We start from the raw sequence: 18,022 nt of genomic DNA, 5'->3' as shown, positions 1-18,022 counted from the left end.
TATTATGGCTAACTCAATCCCAGATTTTGCTACAGACTCTGCTTTGTGTTTTTTGATATTATCAATGGACTTTATGGTTTTGAATGAATTCAAGCAGGGAATATTTTCTTTGGTGCTGGGAAGCAATAGTTAGTTCCACATGGAGACACAAACTCAACACATTTGTGCTGCCTAGGCAGAAAACTACAGCAATTGCTGCAAACCAACATGATATTCATGTTGGTGTAGATGACATTTTATGCACTTGCCTAAGAAAATACTTTGCTATTCACCAAAACCAGTTTGACTGTGATTATCTGAGTCCATTGCATACCAGTTCCACAGCACTTTGTCTGGATATGCCTGGATGAGACCAGAAATATCCTCTTGTGTTATGGCTAACTCAATCCCAGATCTTGCTACAGGCTCTGCTTTTTGTTTTTTGATATTATCAATGGACTTATGGTTTTGAATGAATTTAAGCAGGGAATATTTTCTTTGGTGCTGGGAAACTCTATTTCCACATGGAGACTCAAACTCATTCATTTGTGTTTTCTAGGCAGAAAACTACAGCAATTGCTGCAAAGAAACGTGATATTTGTGTTGGTTTAAATGGCATTTTATGCACTTGCCTAAGAAAATACTTTGCTATTCTCCAAAACCAGTTTGACTGTGATTATCTGAGTCCATTGCATACCAGTTCCACAGCACTTTGTCTGGATATGCCTGGATGAAACCAGAAATATCCTCTTGTGTTATGGCTAACTCAATCCCAGATCTTGCTACAAACTTGTGTTTGTGTTTTCTGGATATTATCAATGGACTTTACGTTTTAGAATGAATTTCTGTCGAAGAAATTCTGTTTTGTGCTGGAAATGCTAAGTGCTTCCATATGCAGGCCCAATATGTTCACATTTGTGATTTCTACACAGAAAGCTTGAGCAATCGTTGCAAAAAAACCAGGATATTGATATTTGCAAACATGACTTTTTAGACACTTGGCCAAGAAAAAGAGTTTGCTTTTCTCCAAAACCAGTTTGAGGGTGATTTTCTGAGTCCATTGCCTACCAGTTCCAAACAGGTTGAATGGAAATGACTGGATGAAACCACAAATATCCTCTGTGTTATGGCTAACTCAATCCCAGATCTTGCTACAGGCTCTGCTTTGTGTTTTTTGATATTCTCAATGGACTTTATGCTTTTGAATGAATTTAAGCAAGGAATATTTTCTTTGGTGCTGGGAAACACTAATTAGAGCCACATGGAGACACAAACTCAACACATTCGTGCTGTTTAGCCAGAAAACTACAGCAATTGCTGCAAACAAATATGATATTTGTGTTGGTGTAGATGACATTTTATGCACTTGCCTAAGAAAATACTTTGCTATTCTCTAAAACCAGTTTGACTGTGATTATCTGAGTCCATTGCATACCAATTCCAGTGCACTTTGTCCGGATATGCCTGGATGAAACCAGAAATATCCTCCTGTGTTATGGCTAACTCAATCCCAGATCTTGCTACAACCTTTGTGTTTGTGTTTTCTGGATATTATCAATGGATTTTACGTTTTAGAATGAATTTCAGTAGAGGAAATTTTGTTTTGTGCTGGAAATGCTAATTGGTTTCATATGCAGGCCAAACGTGTTCACATTCGTGTTGTCCACGCAGTAAGCTAGAACTATTATTGCAAACAAACAGGATATTTTTATTGGCAAACATGACTTTTTATCCACTTGCCCAAGAAAAAGAGTTTGCTTTTCTCCAAAACCAGTTTGAGGGTGATTTTCTGAGTCCATTGCATACCAGTTCCACAACACTATTTCTGGAAAAGACTGGATGAGACCAGAAATATCCTCTGTATTATGGCTAACTCAATCCCAGATCTTGCTACAGACTCTGCTTTGTGTTTTTTGATATTATCAATGGACTTTATGGTTTTGAATGAATTCAAGCAGGGAATATTTTCTTTGGTGCTGGGAAGCAATAGTTAGTTCCACATGGAGACACAAACTCAACACATTCGTGCTGCCTAGGCAGAAAACTACAGCAATTGCTGCAAACCAGCATGATATTCATGTTGGTGTAGATGACATTTTATGCACTTGCCTAAGAAAATACTTTGCTATTCACCAAAACCAGATTGACTGTGATTATCTGAGTCCATTGTATACCAGTTCCACAGCACTTTGTCTGGATATGCCTGGATGAGACCAGAAATATCCTCTTGTGTTATGGCTAACTCAATCCCAGATCTTGCTACAGGCTCTGCTTTTTGTTTTTTGATATTATCAATGGACGGTATGGTTTTGAATGAATTTAAGCAGGGAATATTTTCTTTGGTGCTGGGAAACTCTATTTCCACATGGAGACTCAAACTCATTCATTTGTGTTTTCTAGGCAGAAAACTACAGCAATTGCTGCAAAGAAACGTGATATTTGTGTTGGTTTAAATGGCATTTTATGCACTTGCCTAAGAAAATACTTTGCTATTCTCCAAAACCAGTTTGACTGTGATTATCTGAGTCCATTGCATACCAGTTCCACAGCACTTTGTCTGGATATGCCTGGATGAAACCAGAAATATCCTCTTGTGTTATGGTTAACTCAATCCCAGATCTTGCTACAAACTTGTGTTTGTGTTTTCTGGATATTATCAATGGACTTTACGTTTTAGAATGAATTTCTGTAGAAGAAATTCTGTTTTGTGCTGGAAATGCTAAGTGCTTCCATATGCAGGCCCAATGTGTTCACATTTGTGATTTCTACACAGAAAGCTTGAGCAATCGTTGCAAAAAAACCAGGATATTGATATTTGCAAACATGACTTTTTAGACACTTGGCCAAGAAAAAGAGTTTGCTTTTCTCCAAAACCAGTTTGAGGGTGATTTTCTGAGTCCATTGCCTACCAGTTCCAAACAGGTTGAATGGAAATGACTGGATGAAACCACAAATATCCTCTGTGTTATGGCTAACTCAATCCCAGATCTTGCTACAGGCTCTGCTTTGTGTTTTTTGATATTCTCAATGGACTTTATGCTTTTGAATGAATTTAAGCAAGGAATATTTTCTTTGGTTCTGGGAAACACTAATTAGAGCCACATGGAAACACAAACTCAACACATTCGTGCTGTTTATGCAGAAAACTACAGCAATTGCTGCAAACAAATATGATATTTGTGTTGGTGTAGATGACATTTCATGCACTTGCCTAAGAAAATCCTTTGCCATTCTCTAAAACCAGTTTGACTGTGATTATCTGAGTCCATTGCATACCAATTCCAGTGCACTTTGTCCGGATATGCCTGGATGAAACCAGAAATATCCTCCTGTGTTATGGCTAACTCAATCCCAGATCTTGCTACAACCTTTGTGTTTGTGTTTTCTGGATATTATCAATGGACTTTACGTTTTAGAATGAATTTCAGTAGAGGAAATTTTGTTTTGTGCTGGAAATGCTAATTGGTTTCATATGCAGGCCAAACGTGTTCACATTCGTGTTGTCCACGCAGTAAGCTAGAACTATTATTGCAAACAAACAGGATATTTTTATTGGCAAACATGACTTTTTATCCACTATGCCAAGAAAAAGAGTTTGCTTTTCTCCAAAACCAGTTTGAGGGTGATTTTCTGAGTCCATTGCATACCAGTTCCACAGCACTTTGTCTGGATATGCCTGGATGAGACCAGAAATATCCTCTGTATTATGGCTAACTCAATCCCAGATCTTGCTACAGGCTCTGCTTTGTGTTTTTTGATATTATCAATGGACTTTATGGTTTTGAATGAATTCAAGCAGGGAATATTTTCTTTGGTGCTGGGAAGCAATAGTTAGTTCCACATGGAGACACAAACTCAACACATTCGTGCTGCCTAGGCAGAAAACTACAGCAATTGCTGCAAACCAGCATGATATTCATGTTGGTGTAGATGACATTTTATGCACTTGCCTAAGAAAATACTTTGCTATTCACCAAAACCAGTTTGACTGTGATTATCTGAGTCCATTGTATACCAGTTCCACAGCACTTTGTCTGGATATGCCTGGATGAGACCAGAAATATCCTCTTGTGTTATGGCTAACTCAATCCCAGATCTTGCTACAGGCTCTGCTTTTTGTTTTTTGATATTATCAATGGACGGTATGGTTTTGAATGAATTTAAGCAGGGAATATTTTCTTTGGTGCTGGGAAACTCTATTTCCACATGGAGACTCAAACTCATTCATTTGTGTTTTCTAGGCAGAAAACTACAGCAATTGCTGCAAAGAAACGTGATATTTGTGTTGGTTTAAATGGCATTTTATGCACTTGCCTAAGAAAATACTTTGCTATTCTCCAAAACCAGTTTGACTGTGATTATCTGAGTCCATTGCATACCAGTTCCACAGCACTTTGTCTGGATATGCCTGGATGAAACCAGAAATATCCTCTTGTGTTATGGCTAACTCAATCCCAGATCTTGCTACAAACTTGTGTTTGTGTTTTCTGGATATTATCAATGGACTTTACGTTTTAGAATGAATTTCTGTCGAAGAAATTCTGTTTTGTGCTGGAAATGCTAAGTGCTTCCATATGCAGGCCCAATGTGTTCACATTTGTGATTTCTACACAGAAAGCTTGAGCAATCATTGCAAAAAAACAGGATATTGATATTTGCAAACATGACTTTTTAGACACTTGGCCAAGTAAAAGAGTTTGCTTTTCTCCAAAACCAGTTTGAGGGTGATTTTCTGAGTCCATTGCCTACCAGTTCCAAACAGGTTGAATGGAAATGACTGGATGAAACCACAAATATCCTCTGTGTTATGGCTAACTCAATCCCAGATCTTGCTACAGGCTCTGCTTTGTGTTTTTTGATATTCTCAATGGACTTTATGCTTTTGAATGAATTTAAGCAAGGAATATTTTCTTTGGTGCTGGGAAACACTAATTAGAGCCACATGGAGACACAAACTCAACACATTCGTGCTGTTTAGCCAGAAAACTACAGCAATTGCTGCAAACAAATATGATATTTGTGTTGGTGTAGATGACATTTTATGCACTTGCCTAAGAAAATACTTTGTGATTCTCTAAAACCAGTTTGACTGTGATTATCTGAGTCCATTGCATACCAATTCCAGTGCACTTTGTCCGGATATGCCTGGATGAAACCAGAAATATCCTCCTGTGTTATGGCTAACTCAATCCCAGATCTTGCTACAACCTTTGTGTTTGTGTTTTCTGGATATTATCAATGGACTTTACGTTTTAGAATGTATTTCAGAAGAGGAAATTTTGTTTTGTGCTGGAAATGCTAATTGGTTTCATATGCAGGCCAAACGTGTTCACATTCGTGTTGTCCACGCAGTAAGCTAGAACTATTATTGCAAACAAACAGGATATTTATATTTGCAAACATGACTTTTTAGACACTTGCCCAAGAAAAAGAGTTTGCTTTTCTCCAAAACCAGTTTGAGGGTGATTTTCTGAGTCCATTGCATACCAGTTCCACAACACTATTTCTGGAAAAGACTGGATGAGACCAGAAATATCCTCTGTATTATGGCTAACTCAATCCCAGATTTTGCTACAGACTCTGCTTTGTGTTTTTTGATATTATCAATGGACTTTATGGTTTTGAATGAATTCAAGCAGGGAATATTTTCTTTGGTGCTGGGAAGCAATAGTTAGTTCCACATGGAGACACAAACTCAACACATTTGTGCTGCCTAGGCAGAAAACTACAGCAATTGCTGCAAACCAACATGATATTCATGTTGGTGTAGATGACATTTTATGCACTTGCCTAAGAAAATACTTTGCTATTCACCAAAACCAGTTTGACTGTGATTATCTGAGTCCATTGCATACCAGTTCCACAGCACTTTGTCTGGATATGCCTGGATGAGACCAGAAATATCCTCTTGTGTTATGGCTAACTCAATCCCAGATCTTGCTACAGGCTCTGCTTTTTGTTTTTTGATATTATCAATGGACTTATGGTTTTGAATGAATTTAAGCAGGGAATATTTTCTTTGGTGCTGGGAAACTCTATTTCCACATGGAGACTCAAACTCATTCATTTGTGTTTTCTAGGCAGAAAACTACAGCAATTGCTGCAAAGAAACGTGATATTTGTGTTGGTTTAAATGGCATTTTATGCACTTGCCTAAGAAAATACTTTGCTATTCTCCAAAACCAGTTTGACTGTGATTATCTGAGTCCATTGCATACCAGTTCCACAGCACTTTGTCTGGATATGCCTGGATGAAACCAGAAATATCCTCTTGTGTTATGGCTAACTCAATCCCAGATCTTGCTACAAACTTGTGTTTGTGTTTTCTGGATATTATCAATGGACTTTACGTTTTAGAATGAATTTCTGTCGAAGAAATTCTGTTTTGTGCTGGAAATGCTAAGTGCTTCCATATGCAGGCCCAATATGTTCACATTTGTGATTTCTACACAGAAAGCTTGAGCAATCGTTGCAAAAAAACCAGGATATTGATATTTGCAAACATGACTTTTTAGACACTTGGCCAAGAAAAAGAGTTTGCTTTTCTCCAAAACCAGTTTGAGGGTGATTTTCTGAGTCCATTGCCTACCAGTTCCAAACAGGTTGAATGGAAATGACTGGATGAAACCACAAATATCCTCTGTGTTATGGCTAACTCAATCCCAGATCTTGCTACAGGCTCTGCTTTGTGTTTTTTGATATTCTCAATGGACTTTATGCTTTTGAATGAATTTAAGCAAGGAATATTTTCTTTGGTGCTGGGAAACACTAATTAGAGCCACATGGAGACACAAACTCAACACATTCGTGCTGTTTAGCCAGAAAACTACAGCAATTGCTGCAAACAAATATGATATTTGTGTTGGTGTAGATGACATTTTATGCACTTGCCTAAGAAAATACTTTGCTATTCTCTAAAACCAGTTTGACTGTGATTATCTGAGTCCATTGCATACCAATTCCAGTGCACTTTGTCCGGATATGCCTGGATGAAACCAGAAATATCCTCCTGTGTTATGGCTAACTCAATCCCAGATCTTGCTACAACCTTTGTGTTTGTGTTTTCTGGATATTATCAATGGATTTTACGTTTTAGAATGAATTTCAGTAGAGGAAATTTTGTTTTGTGCTGGAAATGCTAATTGGTTTCATATGCAGGCCAAACGTGTTCACATTCGTGTTGTCCACGCAGTAAGCTAGAACTATTATTGCAAACAAACAGGATATTTTTATTGGCAAACATGACTTTTTATCCACTTGCCCAAGAAAAAGAGTTTGCTTTTCTCCAAAACCAGTTTGAGGGTGATTTTCTGAGTCCATTGCATACCAGTTCCACAACACTATTTCTGGAAAAGACTGGATGAGACCAGAAATATCCTCTGTATTATGGCTAACTCAATCCCAGATCTTGCTACAGACTCTGCTTTGTGTTTTTTGATATTATCAATGGACTTTATGGTTTTGAATGAATTCAAGCAGGGAATATTTTCTTTGGTGCTGGGAAGCAATAGTTAGTTCCACATGGAGACACAAACTCAACACATTCGTGCTGCCTAGGCAGAAAACTACAGCAATTGCTGCAAACCAGCATGATATTCATGTTGGTGTAGATGACATTTTATGCACTTGCCTAAGAAAATACTTTGCTATTCACCAAAACCAGATTGACTGTGATTATCTGAGTCCATTGTATACCAGTTCCACAGCACTTTGTCTGGATATGCCTGGATGAGACCAGAAATATCCTCTTGTGTTATGGCTAACTCAATCCCAGATCTTGCTACAGGCTCTGCTTTTTGTTTTTTGATATTATCAATGGACGGTATGGTTTTGAATGAATTTAAGCAGGGAATATTTTCTTTGGTGCTGGGAAACTCTATTTCCACATGGAGACTCAAACTCATTCATTTGTGTTTTCTAGGCAGAAAACTACAGCAATTGCTGCAAAGAAACGTGATATTTGTGTTGGTTTAAATGGCATTTTATGCACTTGCCTAAGAAAATACTTTGCTATTCTCCAAAACCAGTTTGACTGTGATTATCTGAGTCCATTGCATACCAGTTCCACAGCACTTTGTCTGGATATGCCTGGATGAAACCAGAAATATCCTCTTGTGTTATGGCTAACTCAATCCCAGATCTTGCTACAAACTTGTGTTTGTGTTTTCTGGATATTATCAATGGACTTTACGTTTTAGAATGAATTTCTGTCGAAGAAATTCTGTTTTGTGCTGGAAATGCTAAGTGCTTCCATATGCAGGCCCAATGTGTTCACATTTGTGATTTCTACACAGAAAGCTTGAGCAATCGTTGCAAAAAAACAGGATATTGATATTTGCAAACATGACTTTTTAGACACTTGGCCAAGTAAAAGAGTTTGCTTTTCTCCAAAACCAGTTTGAGGGTGATTTTCTGAGTCCATTGCCTACCAGTTCCAAACAGGTTGAATGGAAATGACTGGATGAAACCACAAATATCCTCTGTGTTATGGCTAACTCAATCCCAGATCTTGCTACAGGCTCTGCTTTGTGTTTTTTGATATTATCAATGGACTTTATGCTTTTGAATGAATTTAAGCAAGGAATATTTTCTTTGGTGCTGGGAAACACTAATTAGAGCCACATGGAGACACAAACTCAACACATTCGTGCTGTTTAGCCAGAAAACTACAGCAATTGCTGCAAACAAATATGATATTTGTGTTGGTGTAGATGACATTTTATGCACTTGCCTAAGAAAATACTTTGCTATTCTCTAAAACCAGTTTGACTGTGATTATCTGAGTCCATTGCATACCAATTCCAGTGCACTTTGTCCGGATATGCCTGGATGAAACCAGAAATATCCTCCTGTGTTATGGCTAACTCAATCCCAGATCTTGCTACAACCTTTGTGTTTGTGTTTTCTGGATATTATCAATGGACTTTACGTTTTAGAATGAATTTCAGTAGAGGAAATTTTGTTTTGTGCTGGAAATGCTAATTGGTTTCATATGCAGGCCAAACGTGTTCACATTCATGTTGTCCACGCAGTAAGCTAGAACTATTATTGCAAACAAACAGAATATTTTTATTGGCAAACATGACTTTTTATCCAATTGGCCAAGAAAAAGAGTTTGCTTTTCTCCAAAACCAGTTTGAGGGTGATTTTCTGAGTCCATTGCATACCAGTTCCACAACACTATTTCTGGAAAAGACTGGATGAAACCAGAAATATCCTCTGTATTATGGCTAACTCAATCCCAGATCTTGCTACAGGCTCTGCTTTGTGTTTTTTGATATTATCAATGGACTTTATGGTTTTGAATGAATTTAAGCAGGGAATATTTTCTTTGGTGCTGGGAAACTCTATTTCCACATGGAGACTCAAAATCATTCATTTGTGTTTTCTAGGCAGAAAACTACAGCAATTGCTGAAAACCAACATGATATTCATGTTGGTGTAGATGACATTTTATGCACTTGCCTAAGAAAATACTTTGCTATTCTCTAAAACCAGTTTGACTGTGATTATCTGAGTCCATTGTATACCAGTTCCACAGCACTTTGTCTGGATATGCCTGGATGAGACCAGAAATATCCTCTTGTGTTATGGCTAACTCAATCCCAGATCTTGCTACAGGCTCTGCTTTTTGTTTTTTGATATTATCAATGGACTTTATGGTTTTGAATGAATTTAAGCAGGGAATATTTTCTTTGGTGCTGGGAAACTCTATTTCCACATGGAGACTCAAACTCATTCATTTGTGTTTTCTAGGCAGAAAACTACAGCAATTGCTGCAAAGAAACGTGATATTTGTATTGGTTTAGATGGCATTTTATGCACTTGCCTAAGAAAATACTTTGCTATTCTCCAAAACCAGTTTGACTGTGATTATCTGAGTCCATTGCGTACCAGTTTTACAGCACTTTGTGTGGATATGCCTGGATGAGACCAGAAATATCCTCTTGTGTTATGGCTAACTCAATCCCAGATCTTGCTACAAACTTGTGTTTGTGTTTTCTGGATATTATCAATGGACTTTACGTTTTAGAATGAATTTCTGTAGAAGAAATTCTGTTTTGTGCTGGAAATGCTAAGTGCTTCCATATGCAGGCCCAATGTGTTCACATTTGTGATTTCTACACAGAAAGCTTGAGCAATCGTTGAAAAAAACAGGATATTGATATTTGCAAACATGACTTTTTAGGGACTTGGCCAAGAAAAAGAGTTTGCTTTTCTCCAAAACCAGTTTGAGGGTGATTTTCTGAGTCCATTGCCTACCAGTTCCAAACAGGTTGAATGGAAATGACTGGATGAAACCACAAATATCCTCTGTGTTATGGCTAACTCAATCCCAGATCTTGCTACAGGCTCTGCTTTGTGTTTTTTGATATTCTCAATGGACTTTATGGTTTTGAATGAATGTAAGCAGGGAATATTTTCTTTGGTGCTGGGAAACACTAATTAGATCCACATGGAAACACAAACTCAACACATTCGTGCTGTTTAGGCAGAAAACTAAAGCAATTGCTGCAAACAAATATGATATTTGTGTTGATGTAGATGACATTTTATGCACTTGCCTAAGAAAATCCTTTGCGATTTCTAAAACCAGTTTGACTCTGATTATCTGAGTCCATTGCATACCAATTCCAGTGCACTTTGTGTGGATATGCCTGGATGAAACCAGAAATATCCTCCAGTGTTATGGCTAACTCAATCCCAGATCTTGCTACAAACTCTGTGTTTGTGTTTTCTGGATATTATCAATGGACTTTACGTTTTAGAATGAATTTCAGTAGAGGAAATTTTGTTTTGTGCTGGAAATGCTAATTGGTTTCATATGCAGGCCAAACGTGTTCACATTCGTGTTGTCCACGCAGTAAGCTAGAACTATTGTTGCAAACAAACAGGATATTTATATTTGCAAACATGACTTTTTATCCACTTGGCCAAGAAAAAGAGTTTGCTTTTCTCCAAAACCAGTTTGAGGGTGATTTTCTGAGTCCATTGCATACCAGTTCCACAGCACTTTGTCTGGATATGCCTGGATGAGACCAGAAATATCCTCTGTATTATGGCTAACTCAATCCCAGATCTTGCTACAGACTCTGCTTTGTGTTTTTTGATATTATCAATGGACTTTATGGTTTTGAATGAATTCAAGCAGGGAATATTTTCTTTGGTGCTGGGAAGCAATAGTTAGTTCCACATGGAGACACAAACTCAACACATTTGTGCTGCCTAGGCAGAAAACTACAGCAATTGCTGCAAACCAGCATGATATTCATGTTGGTGTAGATGACATTTTATGCACTTGCCTAAGAAAATACTTTGCTATTCACCAAAACCAGTTTGACTGTGATTATCTGAGTCCATTGCATACCAGTTCCACAGCACTTTGTCTGGATATGCCTGGATGAGACCAGAAATATCCTCTTGTGTTATGGCTAACTCAATCCCAGATCTTGCTACAGGCTCTGCTTTTTGTTTTTTGATATTATCAATGGACTTATGGTTTTGAATGAATTTAAGCAGGGAATATTTTCTTTGGTGCTGGGAAACTCTATTTCCACATGGAGACTCAAACTCATTCATTTGTGTTTTCTAGGCAGAAAACTACAGCAATTGCTGCAAAGAAACGTGATATTTGTGTTGGTTTAAATGGCATTTTATGCACTTGCCTAAGAAAATACTTTGCTATTCTCCAAAACCAGTTTGACTGTGATTATCTGAGTCCATTGCATACCAGTTCCACAGCACTTTGTCTGGATATGCCTGGATGAAACCAGAAATATCCTCTTGTGTTATGGCTAACTCAATCCCAGATCTTGCTACAAACTTGTGTTTGTGTTTTCTGGATATTATCAATGGACTTTACGTTTTAGAATGAATTTCTGTCGAAGAAATTCTGTTTTGTGCTGGAAATGCTAAGTGCTTCCATATGCAGGCCCAATATGTTCACATTTGTGATTTCTACACAGAAAGCTTGAGCAATCGTTGCAAAAAAACCAGGATATTGATATTTGCAAACATGACTTTTTAGACACTTGGCCAAGAAAAAGAGTTTGCTTTTCTCCAAAACCAGTTTGAGGGTGATTTTCTGAGTCCATTGCCTACCAGTTCCAAACAGGTTGAATGGAAATGACTGGATGAAACCACAAATATCCTCTGTGTTATGGCTAACTCAATCCCAGATCTTGCTACAGGCTCTGCTTTGTGTTTTTTGATATTCTCAATGGACTTTATGCTTTTGAATGAATTTAAGCAAGGAATATTTTCTTTGGTGCTGGGAAACACTAATTAGAGCCACATGGAGACACAAACTCAACACATTCGTGCTGTTTAGCCAGAAAACTACAGCAATTGCTGCAAACAAATATGATATTTGTGTTGGTGTAGATGACATTTTATGCACTTGCCTAAGAAAATACTTTGCTATTCTCTAAAACCAGTTTGACTGTGATTATCTGAGTCCATTGCATACCAATTCCAGTGCACTTTGTCCGGATATGCCTGGATGAAACCAGAAATATCCTCCTGTGTTATGGCTAACTCAATCCCAGATCTTGCTACAACCTTTGTGTTTGTGTTTTCTGGATATTATCAATGGATTTTACGTTTTAGAATGAATTTCAGTAGAGGAAATTTTGTTTTGTGCTGGAAATGCTAATTGGTTTCATATGCAGGCCAAACGTGTTCACATTCGTGTTGTCCACGCAGTAAGCTAGAACTATTATTGCAAACAAACAGGATATTTTTATTGGCAAACATGACTTTTTATCCACTTGCCCAAGAAAAAGAGTTTGCTTTTCTCCAAAACCAGTTTGAGGGTGATTTTCTGAGTCCATTGCATACCAGTTCCACAACACTATTTCTGGAAAAGACTGGATGAGACCAGAAATATCCTCTGTATTATGGCTAACTCAATCCCAGATCTTGCTACAGACTCTGCTTTGTGTTTTTTGATATTATCAATGGACTTTATGGTTTTGAATGAATTCAAGCAGGGAATATTTTCTTTGGTGCTGGGAAGCAATAGTTAGTTCCACATGGAGACACAAACTCAACACATTCGTGCTGCCTAGGCAGAAAACTACAGCAATTGCTGCAAACCAGCATGATATTCATGTTGGTGTAGATGACATTTTATGCACTTGCCTAAGAAAATACTTTGCTATTCACCAAAACCAGATTGACTGTGATTATCTGAGTCCATTGTATACCAGTTCCACAGCACTTTGTCTGGATATGCCTGGATGAGACCAGAAATATCCTCTTGTGTTATGGCGAACTCAATCCCAGATCTTGCTACAGGCTCTGCTTTTTGTTTTTTGATATTATCAATGGACTTATGGTTTTGAATGAATTTAAGCAGGGAATATTTTCTTTGGTGCTGGGAAACTCTATTTCCACATGGAGACTCAAACTCATTCATTTGTGTTTTCTAGGCAGAAAACTACAGCAATTGCTGCAAAGAAACGTGATATTTGTGTTGGTTTAAATGGCATTTTATGCACTTGCCTAAGAAAATACTTTGCTATTCTCCAAAACCAGTTTGACTGTGATTATCTGAGTCCATTGCATACCAGTTCCACAGCACTTTGTCTGGATATGCCTGGATGAAACCAGAAATATCCTCTTGTGTTATGGCTAACTCAATCCCAGATCTTGCTACAAACTTGTGTTTGTGTTTTCTGGATATTATCAATGGACTTTACGTTTTAGAATGAATTTCTGTCGAAGAAATTCTGTTTTGTGCTGGAAATGCTAAGTGCTTCCATATGCAGGCCCAATATGTTCACATTTGTGATTTCTACACAGAAAGCTTGAGCAATCGTTGCAAAAAAACCAGGATATTGATATTTGCAAACATGACTTTTTAGACACTTGGCCAAGAAAAAGAGTTTGCTTTTCTCCAAAACCAGTTTGAGGGTGATTTTCTGAGTCCATTGCCTACCAGTTCCAAACAGGTTGAATGGAAATGACTGGATGAAACCACAAATATCCTCTGTGTTATGGCTAACTCAATCCCAGATCTTGCTACAGGCTCTGCTTTGTGTTTTTTGATATTCTCAATGGACTTTATGCTTTTGAATGAATTTAAGCAAGGAATATTTTCTTTGGTGCTGGGAAACACTAATTAGAGCCACATGGAGACACAAACTCAACACATTCGTGCTGTTTAGCCAGAAAACTACAGCAATTGCTGCAAACAAATATGATATTTGTGTTGGTGTAGATGACATTTTATGCACTTGCCTAAGAAAATACTTTGCTATTCTCTAAAACCAGTTTGACTGTGATTATCTGAGTCCATTGCATACCAATTCCAGTGCACTTTGTCCGGATATGCCTGGATGAAACCAGAAATATCCTCCTGTGTTATGGCTAACTCAATCCCAGATCTTGCTACAACCTTTGTGTTTGTGTTTTCTGGATATTATCAATGGATTTTACGTTTTAGAATGAATTTCAGTAGAGGAAATTTTGTTTTGTGCTGGAAATGCTAATTGGTTTCATATGCAGGCCAAACGTGTTCACATTCGTGTTGTCCACGCAGTAAGCTAGAACTATTATTGCAAACAAACAGGATATTTTTATTGGCAAACATGACTTTTTATCCACTTGCCCAAGAAAAAGAGTTTGCTTTTCTCCAAAACCAGTTTGAGGGTGATTTTCTGAGTCCATTGCATACCAGTTCCACAACACTATTTCTGGAAAAGACTGGATGAGACCAGAAATATCCTCTGTATTATGGCTAACTCAATCCCAGATCTTGCTACAGACTCTGCTTTGTGTTTTTTGATATTATCAATGGACTTTATGGTTTTGAATGAATTCAAGCAGGGAATATTTTCTTTGGTGCTGGGAAGCAATAGTTAGTTCCACATGGAGACACAAACTCAACACATTCGTGCTGCCTAGGCAGAAAACTACAGCAATTGCTGCAAACCAGCATGATATTCATGTTGGTGTAGATGACATTTTATGCACTTGCCTAAGAAAATACTTTGCTATTCACCAAAACCAGATTGACTGTGATTATCTGAGTCCATTGTATACCAGTTCCACAGCACTTTGTCTGGATATGCCTGGATGAGACCAGAAATATCCTCTTGTGTTATGGCTAACTCAATCCCAGATCTTGCTACAGGCTCTGCTTTTTGTTTTTTGATATTATCAATGGACGGTATGGTTTTGAATGAATTTAAGCAGGGAATATTTTCTTTGGTGCTGGGAAACTCTATTTCCACATGGAGACTCAAACTCATTCATTTGTGTTTTCTAGGCAGAAAACTACAGCAATTGCTGCAAAGAAACGTGATATTTGTGTTGGTTTAAATGGCATTTTATGCACTTGCCTAAGAAAATACTTTGCTATTCTCCAAAACCAGTTTGACTGTGATTATCTGAGTCCATTGCATACCAGTTCCACAGCACTTTGTCTGGATATGCCTGGATGAAACCAGAAATATCCTCTTGTGTTATGGCTAACTCAATCCCAGATCTTGCTACAAACTTGTGTTTGTGTTTTCTGGATATTATCAATGGACTTTACGTTTTAGAATGAATTTCTGTCGAAGAAATTCTGTTTTGTGCTGGAAATGCTAAGTGCTTCCATATGCAGGCCCAATGTGTTCACATTTGTGATTTCTACACAGAAAGCTTGAGCAATCGTTGCAAAAAAACAGGATATTGATATTTGCAAACATGACTTTTTAGACACTTGGCCAAGTAAAAGAGTTTGCTTTTCTCCAAAACCAGTTTGAGGGTGATTTTCTGAGTCCATTGCCTACCAGTTCCAAACAGGTTGAATGGAAATGACTGGATGAAACCACAAATATCCTCTGTGTTATGGCTAACTCAATCCCAGATCTTGCTACAGGCTCTGCTTTGTGTTTTTTGATATTATCAATGGACTTTATGCTTTTGAATGAATTTAAGCAAGGAATATTTTCTTTGGTGCTGGGAAACACTAATTAGAGCCACATGGAGACACAAACTCAACACATTCGTGCTGTTTAGCCAGAAAACTACAGCAATTGCTGCAAACAAATATGATATTTGTGTTGGTGTAGATGACATTTTATGCACTTGCCTAAGAAAATACTTTGCTAGTCTCCAAAACCAGTTTGACTGTGATTATCTGAGTCCATTGCATACCAATTCCAGTGCACTTTGTCCGGATATGCCTGGATGAAACCAGAAATATCCTCCTGTGTTATGGCTAACTCAATCCCAGATCTTGCTACAACCTTTGTGTTTGTGTTTTCTGGATATTATCAATGGACTTTACGTTTTAGAATGAATTTCAGTAGAGGAAATTTTGTTTTGTGCTGGAAATGCTAATTGGTTTCATATGCAGGCCAAACGTGTTCACATTCATGTTGTCCACGCAGTAAGCTAGAACTATTATTGCAAACAAACAGAATATTTTTATTGGCAAACATGACTTTTTATCCAATTGGCCAAGAAAAAGAGTTTGCTTTTCTCCAAAACCAGTTTGAGGGTGATTTTCTGAGTCCATTGCATACCAGTTCCACAACACTATTTCTGGAAAAGACTGGATGAAACCAGAAATATCCTCTGTATTATGGCTAACTCAATCCCAGATCTTGCTACAGGCTCTGCTTTGTGTTTTTTGATATTATCAATGGACTTTATGGTTTTGAATGAATTTAAGCAGGGAATATTTTCTTTGGTGCTGGGAAACTCTATTTCCACATGGAGACTCAAAATCATTCATTTGTGTTTTCTAGGCAGAAAACTACAGCAATTGCTGAAAACCAACATGATATTCATGTTGGTGTAGATGACATTTTATGCACTTGCCTAAGAAAATACTTTGCTATTCTCTAAAACCAGTTTGACTGTGATTATCTGAGTCCATTGTATACCAGTTCCACAGCACTTTGTCTGGATATGCCTGGATGAGACCAGAAATATCCTCTTGTGTTATGGCTAACTCAATCCCAGATCTTGCTACAGGCTCTGCTTTTTGTTTTTTGATATTATCAATGGACTTTATGGTTTTGAATGAATTTAAGCAGGGAATATTTTCTTTGGTGCTGGGAAACTCTATTTCCACATGGAGACTCAAACTCATTCATTTGTGTTTTCTAGGCAGAAAACTACAGCAATTGCTGCAAAGAAACGTGATATTTGTATTGGTTTAGATGGCATTTTATGCACTTGCCTAAGAAAATACTTTGCTATTCTCCAAAACCAGTTTGACTGTGATTATCTGAGTCCATTGCGTACCAGTTTTACAGCACTTTGTGTGGATATGCCTGGATGAGACCAGAAATATCCTCTTGTGTTATGGCTAACTCAATCCCAGATCTTGCTACAAACTTGTGTTTGTGTTTTCTGGATATTATCAATGGACTTTACGTTTTAGAATGAATTTCTGTAGAAGAAATTCTGTTTTGTGCTGGAAATGCTAAGTGCTTCCATATGCAGGCCCAATGTGTTCACATTTGTGATTTCTACACAGAAAGCTTGAGCAATCGTTGAAAAAAACAGGATATTGATATTTGCAAACATGACTTTTTAGGGACTTGGCCAAGAAAAAGAGTTTGCTTTTCTCCAAAACCAGTTTGAGGGTGATTTTCTGAGTCCATTGCCTACCAGTTCCAAACAGGTTGAATGGAAATGACTGGATGAAACCACAAATATCCTCTGTGTTATGGCTAACTCAATCCCAGATCTTGCTACAGGCTCTGCTTTGTGTTTTTTGATATTCTCAATGGACTTTATGGTTTTGAATGAATGTAAGCAGGGAATATTTTCTTTGGTGCTGGGAAACACTAATTAGATCCACATGGAAACACAAACTCAACACATTCGTGCTGTTTAGGCAGAAAACTAAAGCAATTGCTGCAAACAAATATGATATTTGTGTTGATGTAGATGACATTTTATGCACTTGCCTAAGAAAATACTTTGCGATTTCTAAAACCAGTTTGACTCTGATTATCTGAGTCCATTGCATACCAATTCCAGTGCACTTTGTGTGGATATGCCTGGATGAAACCAGAAATATCCTCCAGTGTTA

The sequence above is a fragment of the Lepus europaeus genome, unplaced genomic scaffold (assembly GCF_033115175.1).
Source record: "Lepus europaeus isolate LE1 unplaced genomic scaffold, mLepTim1.pri SCAFFOLD_30, whole genome shotgun sequence".
In the NCBI taxonomy this organism is placed as follows: domain Eukaryota; kingdom Metazoa; phylum Chordata; class Mammalia; order Lagomorpha; family Leporidae; genus Lepus; species Lepus europaeus.
Note: the sequence above shows the minus strand (reverse complement) of the source record.